This window comes from Silene latifolia, chromosome X (genome assembly GCF_048544455.1).
Source record: "Silene latifolia isolate original U9 population chromosome X, ASM4854445v1, whole genome shotgun sequence".
Lineage (NCBI taxonomy): Eukaryota > Viridiplantae > Streptophyta > Magnoliopsida > Caryophyllales > Caryophyllaceae > Silene > Silene latifolia.
In genome coordinates this window covers 149,500,747-149,512,826 of record NC_133537.1, presented here as the reverse complement: position 1 = coordinate 149,512,826, position 12,080 = coordinate 149,500,747, and the positions used below count along the sequence as shown (strand labels likewise).

General features: G+C 38.0%; 1 long non-coding RNA gene across 4 annotated transcripts; it reads right to left on the bottom strand.

Moving 5' to 3' along the window:
• Window positions 1-6,516: 6,516 nt before the first annotated feature.
• LOC141623675 (uncharacterized) lies at window positions 6,517-9,351 on the bottom strand. Of its 4 annotated transcripts, none has more exons than XR_012533516.1 (6): window positions 9,130-9,351; window positions 8,100-8,161; window positions 7,804-8,028; window positions 7,447-7,512; window positions 7,320-7,370; window positions 6,517-6,911 (listed from the first exon to the last, which is right to left on the bottom strand). It is a non-coding gene; the product is annotated as an uncharacterized LOC141623675 (long non-coding RNA). The 4 variants fall into 4 exon arrangements; XR_012533515.1 differs by lacking the exon at window positions 8,100-8,161 and having other exon boundaries at window positions 6,517-6,746; window positions 6,823-6,911; window positions 9,130-9,349; XR_012533517.1 differs by lacking the exon at window positions 8,100-8,161 and having other exon boundaries at window positions 9,102-9,351.
• Window positions 9,352-12,080: the final 2,729 nt, after the last annotated feature.

Here is a 12,080-nt window from a genome sequence, read left to right as displayed (position 1 = left end):
TTTTCATGATGTCTAAGTTCTCTTCATTTCGTACTATTTCTAAACATTTCAAGCTACCAGTTTTGACCCATTGTTAAAAGTTTATGTTAATTTTACAAAACCCTACCTATTTTAAAGGTTTGAAAATGGAAATTTGATTTAGTTCTCCTTTGTTCTATGAGTTTAACTTCTTTTTATTGATTTTTAATTGCTAAACCCGGGTGACTTTTAACTTTGCTCAATTTCTAACTAACATTGATCTACTTATGATTTCTTTGTCAGAGTTTAATATTATGTTTTCAGGAATTTGACTTCCTTGTGAATTTAGAAATGAAACCTTTATTTCTATTTTGACCTTTGCAAAAGAAAATTTGAGTGAATTGCCTTTTCTTTTGACTTTGACGTTGATCGGATGTTAGAACTCGTTATTTGAAACGTTTAATAACTTGTTCTACGCTTGTCGACGAGTGACTTTTGTCTTAGATTTGTCTTTGACTTGGAGAGTTAGCGTTCTTGTGTGCACGACAAGAGCAATTTTGTTCCATGAATGAGACTTATACTTTTGAAAACTCTTCATTAATGATTTTGAAAGTATTTTGATTTTCGATTTATACAAATGATTTGCTTTTGACCTTATCTTGGATTTGGAATGCGATGTTCTTGAATGCGCAATGAGAGCATTTTCGTTCCTTTGATGAGAATCTGGTTCTGTCGGAAGATTTTATCTGAGACTTTTGAAAGGATTTTGATTCTTACGATAAGTAACCTTTTAATGTTTTGGTTACCGATTTCAAAACTCCGGTTTTATTTTTATATGACTTTTCATTTCTATTTTCAAGTTTCGAGGACGAAACTTTTTAAAAGATGGGGTGATTGTAACACCTGCGAATTTTCCATTTTGGCAATTATAATTTAATTAACCGTTCTATTGTCTTATTTATATTTTAAATTATTTAATTTAATTAATTTCATTACTAAACATGATTTTTATAAATATTATATTTTTAAAGCTTCAATTATACAAAATAAATATTTTGGTCGGATAATAATGATAATAATAATAATAATATTTTCCGTCTGGAGTTGTAGTGGGGTCGAGACGTAAATTCTAGTGTATATCGACTCAATTTTGCTTGTTGGGCCTAGTATGACCAATGGACTCACCTACTACTCCTTCCTCCTCATAAAAATAATGAGGGAAACCCTAACTACACCTCCCTCCTCAATTTTTCAGCATTCACCCTCAACAACAAACACCATTTTTACACTTTCCTCTTACAAATCTTCAAAACACCATAACTTGCTCAATTCTTGTCCGAATCAAGTGTTTTTCGCGTCTATCTCTCCCTCTCATCACCTTCCATCTTTCTAGGTAAGAAAGGAACCGACTTTCATCCATTCATGGGGCTGTCGACCCATATTACACACGGTACCCTTTTCTAGTTTCGATTCTTAGTCTTAATTTGTGTTTTCTTATGTTTAGGAGAAGGTTTAGTTGACCCGGAAGTGGATCCTTGAAAGGTAGACGAGTCTTTTGTGGATTTAAGTGCAAAAAGGTAACGGTGATGGGTTACTCGACATTATGTCAATTTGGGTGTTTATATATGTTATAGTTTGTTCACATGTGTGTTAAAGTTAGATTCTTTACATGTTTTTACTTGTTTGTTGTTGAATGAGTTTTGTGTGGAATCTCTCTTGGTGGTTTGAAGAAGTTTCTAGTCTTTTGTATACATGGATGAATTAGTAAAGAATCCGTCTTTTTCATGCTTAATAATTAAGCTTAATTATGTCATGAAGTTGTTAGTTTGGAATGGTTTGAATTTGAATTGAACCTTGTGTTTTAATCCCTATTTTATGCTTTGATTTCACCCTTAATACTTGTATAAAGTTACTTGGGTAATATATGGTGCAATTGAGATGGTAATGGCATGATAAAAAAATGATTTGGGGATGAAGATGAATTTGTTTTGTCGTGCAAATCAGTGAATTTGCGCAGGCTGCGCACCTTGGCGTAGGCTGCGCCACGGCCTGGACCAGTTTTCGTAAAATGGCCATAACGTCTTCGTTACTTGTTTGTTTGAGGCTTATGACCTATCGTTAGAACCGTAAGAGGATAATCTATCACTTCCAACTGGTTTAACCTCATTATCATGTATAGAACTCAAGTTATGACTGTTTGAAGTTGACCCTTGTTGTAGTCGAGTACTAAACTTGTTGTTATAGATTGGGTTTTGAGTTTCTTGTTGGGTATGCATCTTAACCTTGGTTCTAATGCTTGTGTATGGTGTGTTGAGACTCTTTTATCATGGGAGTACTTGATATTTGTTATACTCTCGTACTTATGCATGCTTCACATGAATTGTTTACGTTATGTTTATATAATCATTTTTACTCGTATTAGTGACCCCGTGTCATATGACATTTTATCGTGTTTATATTCACATGATCGTTCTTATTCTTTTTGTGACCCGAGTGTGACGTTTTACATTGTGTGACTACTCGACGTTCCTTATTTATTTTGCCCTCGGACCTTGGATCACGATTAGGTGCCATTGTTTCCGAGTTGGACTATCTTCCTTCCGCCTCTTCGAACCTTGGGGTACGGCTAGGTACCATTGTTCTGATTTGGGGTTACTCGACCTTGGGGCACGACTAGGTGTCATGGATCGAATCTTGGATGCGGATAGGTCACCGCATGTCGAATCGGGGGACGTCCATCCCGAGAGTCTAGCCAGATTTAGACTAGGACCGTATTATGATCGTCGTCCTACGGGGAGGTTGGAGTCTAGGGGTTTGTCTTGTTTTGAGTCAATCCTTTGTAAATGTCTTGCTTGTTACGGTCATTGTCGTGTTCTTATATACGAGAGTGCACGTCTTCTATGATTGTTTGTGAGAGTCTTGGTCCTATCGGATACTAGTGGTGAGATGCAAGCCCCTAGTTGCGATACAATCGCCGGGATTGATGTTTCCATCCGTTCTTATGGTGAGGTGCAAGCCATAAGTATGAATGTGATATTAGTAGCCACGTCCCGTGCTATGGTTGTTTAGAGGTTTTCAAGTAATAGCAATTGGTTTCCATCCATGAATTTTCTATTCAATTGATCCGTTGTTTACCTTCTTCATATGATTCGATGTCTAATCTCATATCCATGTTTGGTTAACTTGAATGCATGTTTAATATAATGTACCATGCCTAACTCATTATGAACGCACTATGCCTATCTCATTATGATTATCGTTTATATCCCCTTGTTCATTATTATTCAAGTATGATGTATGATCAATATGTTTAAATAAGTTCTTGCTTACGTGTATTTTGACATATTGTGGCTGGGAGAACCCTGAGTTACTCCCCACTGACGGTGGCGTTCATGTTTACATGAATGACAGGTTTGTGATGCAGATTATGGGGAAGACGTGTGAGCTAGCGAGAACGTTGACCCTTGGACTTTAGTTATTGTTTTCTTAGACTCACCTATCTTTAGACTCGTGCCTATTCGTGGGCTATCTTTTCCCCAACGCACTTTGTTTTTAATTGTAAAACTTATTCATCTTACTTTTCATTTTAATTTAATCACTTATGGTGGATTTCACACTTTAAACTCTAAAGGTTTTAAAAATTCTGTATTTCCCGCTTAGATTTAATAGTTCTTTTGATGCCTCAACGAGGGGTGTCACAATAATTAAAAAGAGATTAAGATAATTATACCTAATGATGATTCCAAAATAATAAGCAAAGAATAATAGAAGTACTTGATGAATGATTGGAAGGTTGTCAATCCTCCAAGTAAACCCAAATAATCTTCAATTACCCAAAATAAAGGATGAACAATAGAGAAATTTAGGAAATGAGATTTGTATTAATACTTGATTAAAAGTTGATTACAAGATTAAAGAGAGATTAGAATAATATAGACTACACTAAAGATTGATGAGAAGAACATGATAATCTAATTAGTATAATGGGGTATCTATAATGAGGACTAGGTGTACAAATTAGGGTTACTAAGGGCCTAAATGACGATTAAGTCCTTAAGAAAAGTTGAGGAAATGCTCCTCTCGAAGAAAGATGCGAGTCTCCTTTTTGCTAGTCTTCCGAAAATATGCGCATCCCGAGTAGAACAAGAAGAAGCCGGGCTGCACTGGAGAACAATCCGAGCGTCCAAAAGGTCGGGACGAGCGGATTGTGCAGGTGGTGGATGAGCGGGTTGTAGGTGGGACGCTCGGATTGTGGAGCTCTTGGACGAGCGCCAAGCAGGTGGGACGCTCGGATTGTGACTCTTGGCGAGCGGCCCAATACTGGGACGAGCGGATTCTAGTCCAGTGAGCTTTTTCTTCTTTCCTTCTTTTCTTCTTCCAACAATCCTCCGGGATCTTGTCGGAGATGCAAGGATCTTCCTTATCATTGCCCATCTATTTCATTGTTTACAAAGGCCTTCTAGTCTTGTCTTCACTTTGATGCTTGGTCATTAGATTCAATCAATTTAGCTCTATTTTGCCATGAAAATGCAAGGTATGCACTCCTCTCCTACCAAGGGAACAAAACCTCAAAGAATATGCAAAACAAAGGACTAAAGATAGTAAATGACCCAAATATGCACTAAAAAGCATAGGAACGAGGCTAATTCGGGGACTAAATATGCTCAAATATTGGTCACATCAGTGGCTAATATAATCCCCGTATCCAAAAGGGATGGGCGAATCCGGGTTTGTGTTGATTTCAGAGACTTGAACAAAGCGAGTCCTAAAGACGACTTCCCTCTACTACACATCGACATATTGGTAGATAAAACAGCAGATCACGCGTTGTTATCCTTCATGGATGGGTATACAGGGTATAACCAAATCAAATGGCCATGGAAGATATGCACAAGACAACCTTCGTCCCTCAGTGGGGCACGTACTGCTATACTGTTATGCCATTCGAGCAAGTTAATGTTGGGGCTACGTACCAACGCACTGCGACTACTTTGCTACATAACATGATGCATAAAGAAGTGGAGGTGTACGTAGACGACATGATATTTAAATCTAAGGATAGGAAAGGGCACGTTGATAACCTTCGCAAATTCTTCCTCAGATTGCGCAAGTACAACATGAGGCTCAATCCTCAGAAATGTGCATTCGGAGTAATGTCAGGCAAGCTTCAGGGATACGTTATCAGCCAGTTGGGAATAGAAATTGTTCCATCCAAGATCAAAGCCTTAATCGAGATGCCACAACTCCAAACAGAGAAGGAGGTTAGAGGATTCCTGGGCAAAATGCAGTACATAAGCCGATTTATATCGAAACTCACTATGATTTGCGAGCCTATCTTCAAAAAGCTCAAGAAAACGGACCATACCATATGGGATGATGACTGTCAAAAGGTATTTGACAGGATAAAGGAGATATTTGCCAAGCCACCAGTGCTCATGCCTCCGCAACCAGATCAAGCTCTTGGTTTATATCTGACAGTTACCAAAACAGCCATGGGGGCTATGCTCGTGCAGACCGTTGGAAAAGAAGAAAGAGATATCTACTACCTTAGTAAGAAGTTCTTGGAGTACGAGAGTAAGTATACACCTCTCAAAAAGATATGCCTCACTCTTATGTGGGCACCAAAGAAGCTGCGCCATTACATGCTTAGCTACTCGGTCAAAGTGTATTTTAAAAATGGATTCCGTCAAATACCTCTTCGAGAAACCCGTCCTCAATGGACGCTTGGCAAGACAGACCTAAATGCTCTCGTAGTTCGATCTCAAATAGGTATCTTTGAAAGTCATAAAGGGACGTGCCGTGGCTGAATTCTTCGCTAATAATCCGGTCAATGATACGAAAGCAATAGATATGTGGTCGTTTCCAGATGAGGATATTTTACAAACCAGTACAGATTCTTGGGATCTTTACTTTGATGGGGCATCCAATTTGAGAGGATTCAGAATAGGAGTGTTGCTCATTTCTCCTGAAGGCGAGCATACACCACTTTCTGTCAAACTCGACTTCGAGGCGACAAATAATTCAGCAGAGTATGAAGCTTGCCTCATTGGTCTACAAGCAGCAGTCACTAATGGAAAAACCCCCTATTGCGTCAGTTGTAAAGGGCCTTTTGCGTCGGTTTTGAACTGACGTATATCGAGGGTTCGTATTTGCTATGCGTCAGTTGTGGAACTGACGGAAAAGGTTCAACAACTCCGTCAGTTGTGGTTTAAAAAACGACACAAAAAAGTACCATTTGCGTCAGTTGTGATTTAAAAACCGACGCAATAAATATGTAAAACCGACGCAAATAGTTCAACATTTGCATAAGTTCTTTATAGAACCGGTGTATTTTCTTTATTTTTTGCGTCATTTGTTATCATAACTGATGCAATTGATATTTTTTTTAGTGCCAATTCATTTTTCTCATTTGCATCATTTCTTTCATGAACCGACGTAATTTATTTATGTTTTTTTTGATATAAAATTTGCTGCCGAAATTACTTAAAACTCACAATCTGAATACCAAAACTTAAAAACCTACAACAAAAATCCAACCAACCACTAATACACCACATGTAAAACTAACATTACACTTTATTCAACCCAACAACGTTCCAAATACAATCCAAAGTACAAATAATCCCACAAACATCTTAGTTACTAAGCTAATCTATACTAAATGTTCTCTAAATATCTGGTAAACTTACATAAAACTATAAATCGATCCAAACTCGATGGGATACTTCTTCCATATAGCAATAACAAATCTTGGTTGAACTTTTGGGAGGGAAAGCAGCGCCTTTAACCTGGACAAAATTAAAGTAGAGCCTTACTCGCGGAATGAGCAGAACACATAAGTTACTGATTCTGAGTTTCTGGTACCGTAAATGTTATCATGGTAACCACAGCCAGCAAGAATGCACAAGTCAATGAATTGATCCATTGTGAGGTTCAGTTCCTCAGTCCAAGACCTAAAACAGAACAATCACTATAAGTAATCAGTCTCTGCTCTCACACCTTAGCCATATTAAATGCCATAACTGTAATTTTCTTTGAGCTAGGATCCATTAAATGACGAAGAAATATACACGTCCCAAAGTTTATAGAATCCATATCTTTGGAAGCCACCGTATAAACATGAAAGGAAAAAAAAATCAAGTAATGTTAACTGAGCAGAACACGTTGACATACATAACGTGATTCCCATCATATTATATTTTACATATTGTGGATAATCATGGTACATAAGAAACAATTATGCTTCAAGTATCCTTGCAACACAATTCCACTCTATATTTATCAGAACGTTTATTCACGTATAAGTAGTATAACAGCCAAAAGTAAAGGGTAATGGTCCATGATATGGCTATAATACATACTCTTCCATTCTTGAAAAGTGCGGCACATTGTGCCTTAGCTTTAGAAGGAGCCTGCACCACAAGAAAACTCATATTTATCAAAAAATAATTGATGGAACAAAATTCACAAAAGATAATGAAAAATCACCTCAGCCACAGGCACTCCCATTAATCCCTGTAATTTCTAATAGTCTTCGTTGTGTTGTTTTGTCACCTACAAGATTAGAGAGTGACTAGTAAGAGTGTAAGACCACTGCGCTAGGAAAGGTCTTAGGGCAATGTCACAACCAAACTTTGGTTAGGCCCTTTGCTCTATTAGTTGCAAATTACACATTTAAGAAACGTACATCTGTTCCCCTCAATCAAAAGGGCGGACTTCTTAAAAGAAAAAATAGAGTTAGTAAGTGTTTATTTTCTTAAGCGACAAGTTACTAAATCACAAAGTTTCATACCCCCAGAAGAAGTTTAAAAGCTGAAATCAAATTCTCATATAGAGATAACATACTTTTACGGTTCGTTTACTGAATTTTTCGATTCCTTCTTTATCTCCTTCCTGCATTTATCATTGAAGAAAGTTAATAATAGGATAAACATAATGCATATTGAAAATAATGAACTTGTATCATGCTGCAAAACAAAATAGAAGCATCGTTTTCAGCAATATTGCTTGGCAAAATCCACTTCTATGGCTGCAGATAAATCCCCAGTTGCATCAGCTCATTTGGAGTACCTACATGAATGGTCATAATCAAATCAACTGAATCACTAGTCTTAATGAGTTTGAGTGACAAGTAGACGGGCCTCAATACTGTTTTGCAAGTTCTTGTTTCTTCAAATCAATAGGCTTTCCATCAAACACGTAGCTGTATAGTACAAATATTATCTTAATATTGGAAGAGAAAACAGAGTTATTTAATTAATCATTTGGCAAGTCAGAAAGTTGACTACAAAAGTAGAGTAGAATTCATCGAAGAACAAACTTTTCCTATCAATACCAAGGAAACAAAACTAAGACAGCTAAAAAAATGAAAACGATAAGAGGTCTCCTATGATGATGGAAACTCGTGGGTAGATACTTTGGCGCCCACATAACTTGCGCCTATAAAAGGACTCAAACTAAGGTAATCTCATTTTGGGTCAGTTCACATAACTCATACATTGTCACCTTAACCAGTACACATGTAGATTTAACGCTTATGATTTCACTGACGAGTACTTCACAATCTCAATGCAGCATGTTGTCCTTCATATACGACACCATTGCAGCCTCATCAATCATCACTGCTAACATATTTATATGTGATACTCGGATGTTTCTATCTACATCCTACAATCCTTTCTTTTATGGAATACTTATTTTTATTTTTGTAAAGATCCTCGTATGGGGATATTTGTAAAATTTTCCTCCCATGTTAACTAGTTTCAATTTAAATGGGATTAAATCTGGTTATGTTTTGGGATGATACTTATGTTTTGGCTAAGTTGCCTTCCATTGTATATGGTAGTTCATATACTGATATGCACATTAATTAACAAGGTCGGAACATAGCAAGGAGCAGACAGCGGGCCTAGCCGAGCAACGTTTATGCACTAAGACACATATGAAATTGACAAACCTTAAACAACATTAATGTAGCATAAATTAACCCACCCAAACCAACTAATCAAAATAGAAAACCCCCAATTTCACCCAACCCTAACCCTAATACAATTCTAGATTTACATTCGAATCATATTAACAAATCAATTACTATACAAAACTGTTTGTAAACAACAATAATAAACCTTATTAAAAGAACTTACAAAAAACAAAGTCAAGTAAAAATCATACAAATATCAAATTAGGAATTAGATCCGTAGAAGAGAGTGAGACGAAGACACTGGGGTCGGCGGCAAGCCGTCGGTGGGTCGGCGGTGGGGTATTGATTGAATGAAGGAATGGAGGAAAGGGAGTGAATTTTTTGTTGAAAGAATGAATTGGAAAGGGACTCGTGTTGATGATTTATTATGTGAGTGATAGGTATATCCATCAGTTTTAGGTATAATTGACGTAAAAATGTAATATTAAATAAGTCGGTTTAGTAATATAACTGATGTATTTGATCAAGTACATCGGTTTTCCTAAGAACTGACGCATTATATACGTCAGTTTCTTACAAGAATTGACGCATTAAGCTTACCTATAGGGCAAAATTGCATTCCCGCCAAAACTAAGTACTTTTTGCGTCAGTTTTTGTAGAACCGACGTAAATTGATTGACGCAATAATTTTCTTTTCTACTAGTGAGTAAGTTTAAGCATCAAGAACCTTCGAGTTCACGGGGACTCATCCATGATCATTAACCAAATCACTGGATCCTGGAAAATCCGAAGTGAAAGTCTAGCACCCTATCGGGCTAGGATAGATCAGATTGCTCAGTTTTTCGATTAGGTTACTTATCTACACCTCCCTCGCGAATAAAATCAGTTTGCGGACGCTCTTACAAAACTCGCATCCTTGATTAATATGCCAGACAACATGGTTGAAATGCCTTTATGCAGCGAACGGTGATCAGAGCCAGACTATGTACACTTCCTTACAGATGAAGAGAAAAACCCAGAGGAACCTTGGTTCCAGGCCATTCTAAATTTCAAGCTCAATGGTACATATCCACCAGATATGGATAAGAGGGGACAACGCGCCATATGCCTACTCGCCTCACAATACCTCCTCATGCAGGGAAAGTTGTACAAAAGAACACCACTTGGTGTCCCCTTACGTTGACTTGATCATTCACAGGCACGAAAAATAATGGAAGAAGTTCACGATGGAGAATGTGGTCCTCACATGAGCGGACCTATGATGGCAAAGAAGATTACACGTCTAGGGTATTACTGGACGACAATGGAGTCAGATTGCATCAAATACGTCAGGCATTGTCCAAACAGCCAGAACTTCGGGAATGTGCAACATGTCCCTCCCTCAATGCTATATACCATGACATCTCCTTGGCCATTTTCTGCTTGGGGAATAGATATCATCAGGAAGATCACTCCAGCTGGGACAGGAGGCCATTCTTTCATCTGAGTAGCTATCGACAATTTCACTAAATGGTTCTAGGCAACATCTTACACTAGTCTTACAGCCAAACATGTGGCCAAGTTCATACAAACCAATATCATCTGTCGATATGGTTGCCCACATGAAATCATCAGTGACAGCGGGTCACATTTTTAGGCCGAAGCTTCACAGTTGCTTGCCAAATATAAGATCAAGCATCACCATTCCTTGCCATATAGACCTCAAATTAACGGCGCGGTAGAGGCAGCTAACAAAAACGCCGTCACAATCCTCAAGAAAATGATCGACAATTATCGCGATTAGCCTAGCAAAATACCCTTTGCGCTATGGGGATATCGCACGTCAGTTAGGACGCCGACTGGGGCCACTCCTTTCTATTTGACTTACGGCATGGAAGCTGTACAACCAGTAGAGGTAGACATCCCATCTCTACGCATTTTACACGAAAGTCAAATCCAAGAAGCTGAATGGAATAGAGGTAGGTATGATGAACTCGTCCTCTTGGACGAGCGAAGGCTACGCTCATTACGTAATGTGCAGACATATCAGGCATGTATCAAATAAGAATTCAATAAATGATTCAAGCCCAGAAATATAAAGGAAGGGGATTTGGTACTCAAGTTAGTCAAAGCTCTCTTACTTGTCGATACACGAGGAAAATTTAAACCTAATTGTGCAGGACCGTTTCTGGTCAAGTGCATACTTTCAGGGGGTGCGGTTAAGATCACAGACCTAAACGGGAATGAGTTTTATAATCCGACTAACCTATACCAATTGAAAAATTACTATCCTTAGATTAGGATAAAACGCGCCTCGCGTGACACACGTGCCGCTCTTGCGACACGAAATAAAAATGGCCTCGGGCCCGCTAAAAAGCTTATGACATTTCGCTCTTGCGTTTTGACATGTTGACATCCTCATATCATCAAATAAATTGAATTGCACTTTCTTAGGAGTATTTATTCATTACAAGCTCTTGCTTCGAATATTTATTCTTTTACATTTTTTTTCGAACTACGTACACGGTTTGATTTCATTTTTTCTAATGAATACGTAGGCAATCCTTTACAGGATACAACCCGTCATTTCAAGATGTAAATAGAAGGATATTTGCATGTTGCATTTAAAATTCGACAAGAATAAATAGAGAAAATTTATAAAAGTTTCTTAACTAATAAATCAATTATTCATTATTCCTTAAATAATAATAGTAGTATACCAAATACATATAAATTTAAAAATGCTGAAAATTAAAATGCTAGGCTAGGCTAGGATTCTAAAAGCCCCACCGTTTATTACAACTCAAATAATAGTAAATAATATTATTTAAAAATGACTAAGGCTACTCTTCCATCTTCCCCTTGCCTTTGTCGCCCTTGTCAAAATTCTTGTCTCGACCACGAGCGGGGCGCTCTTGCGTTGTCTCCGACCTATCACTAATGGTCGTTCTCGCGGTCTAGCTTTCCCATTTCGATCCACCACCATCTTCTCGGCGGGAACATTCTTTGGTTTCTTCGACGGACGAATGACCCGATATCCGGCCTCTTCTTCCTCCTCAGTTAAGTACCTTTGGTTCTCCTTCGCCATCTTGCGGATCTTGTAGTCTACGGGCTCGTGCTTCCTTTTCTTTTCACGCTCCTCGGGACTGCCAGCTTTCCTCCACTGTAGATACGAGTCAGATACCCATAATGAGCCGACCGACACGGGTATTAACCACATGTT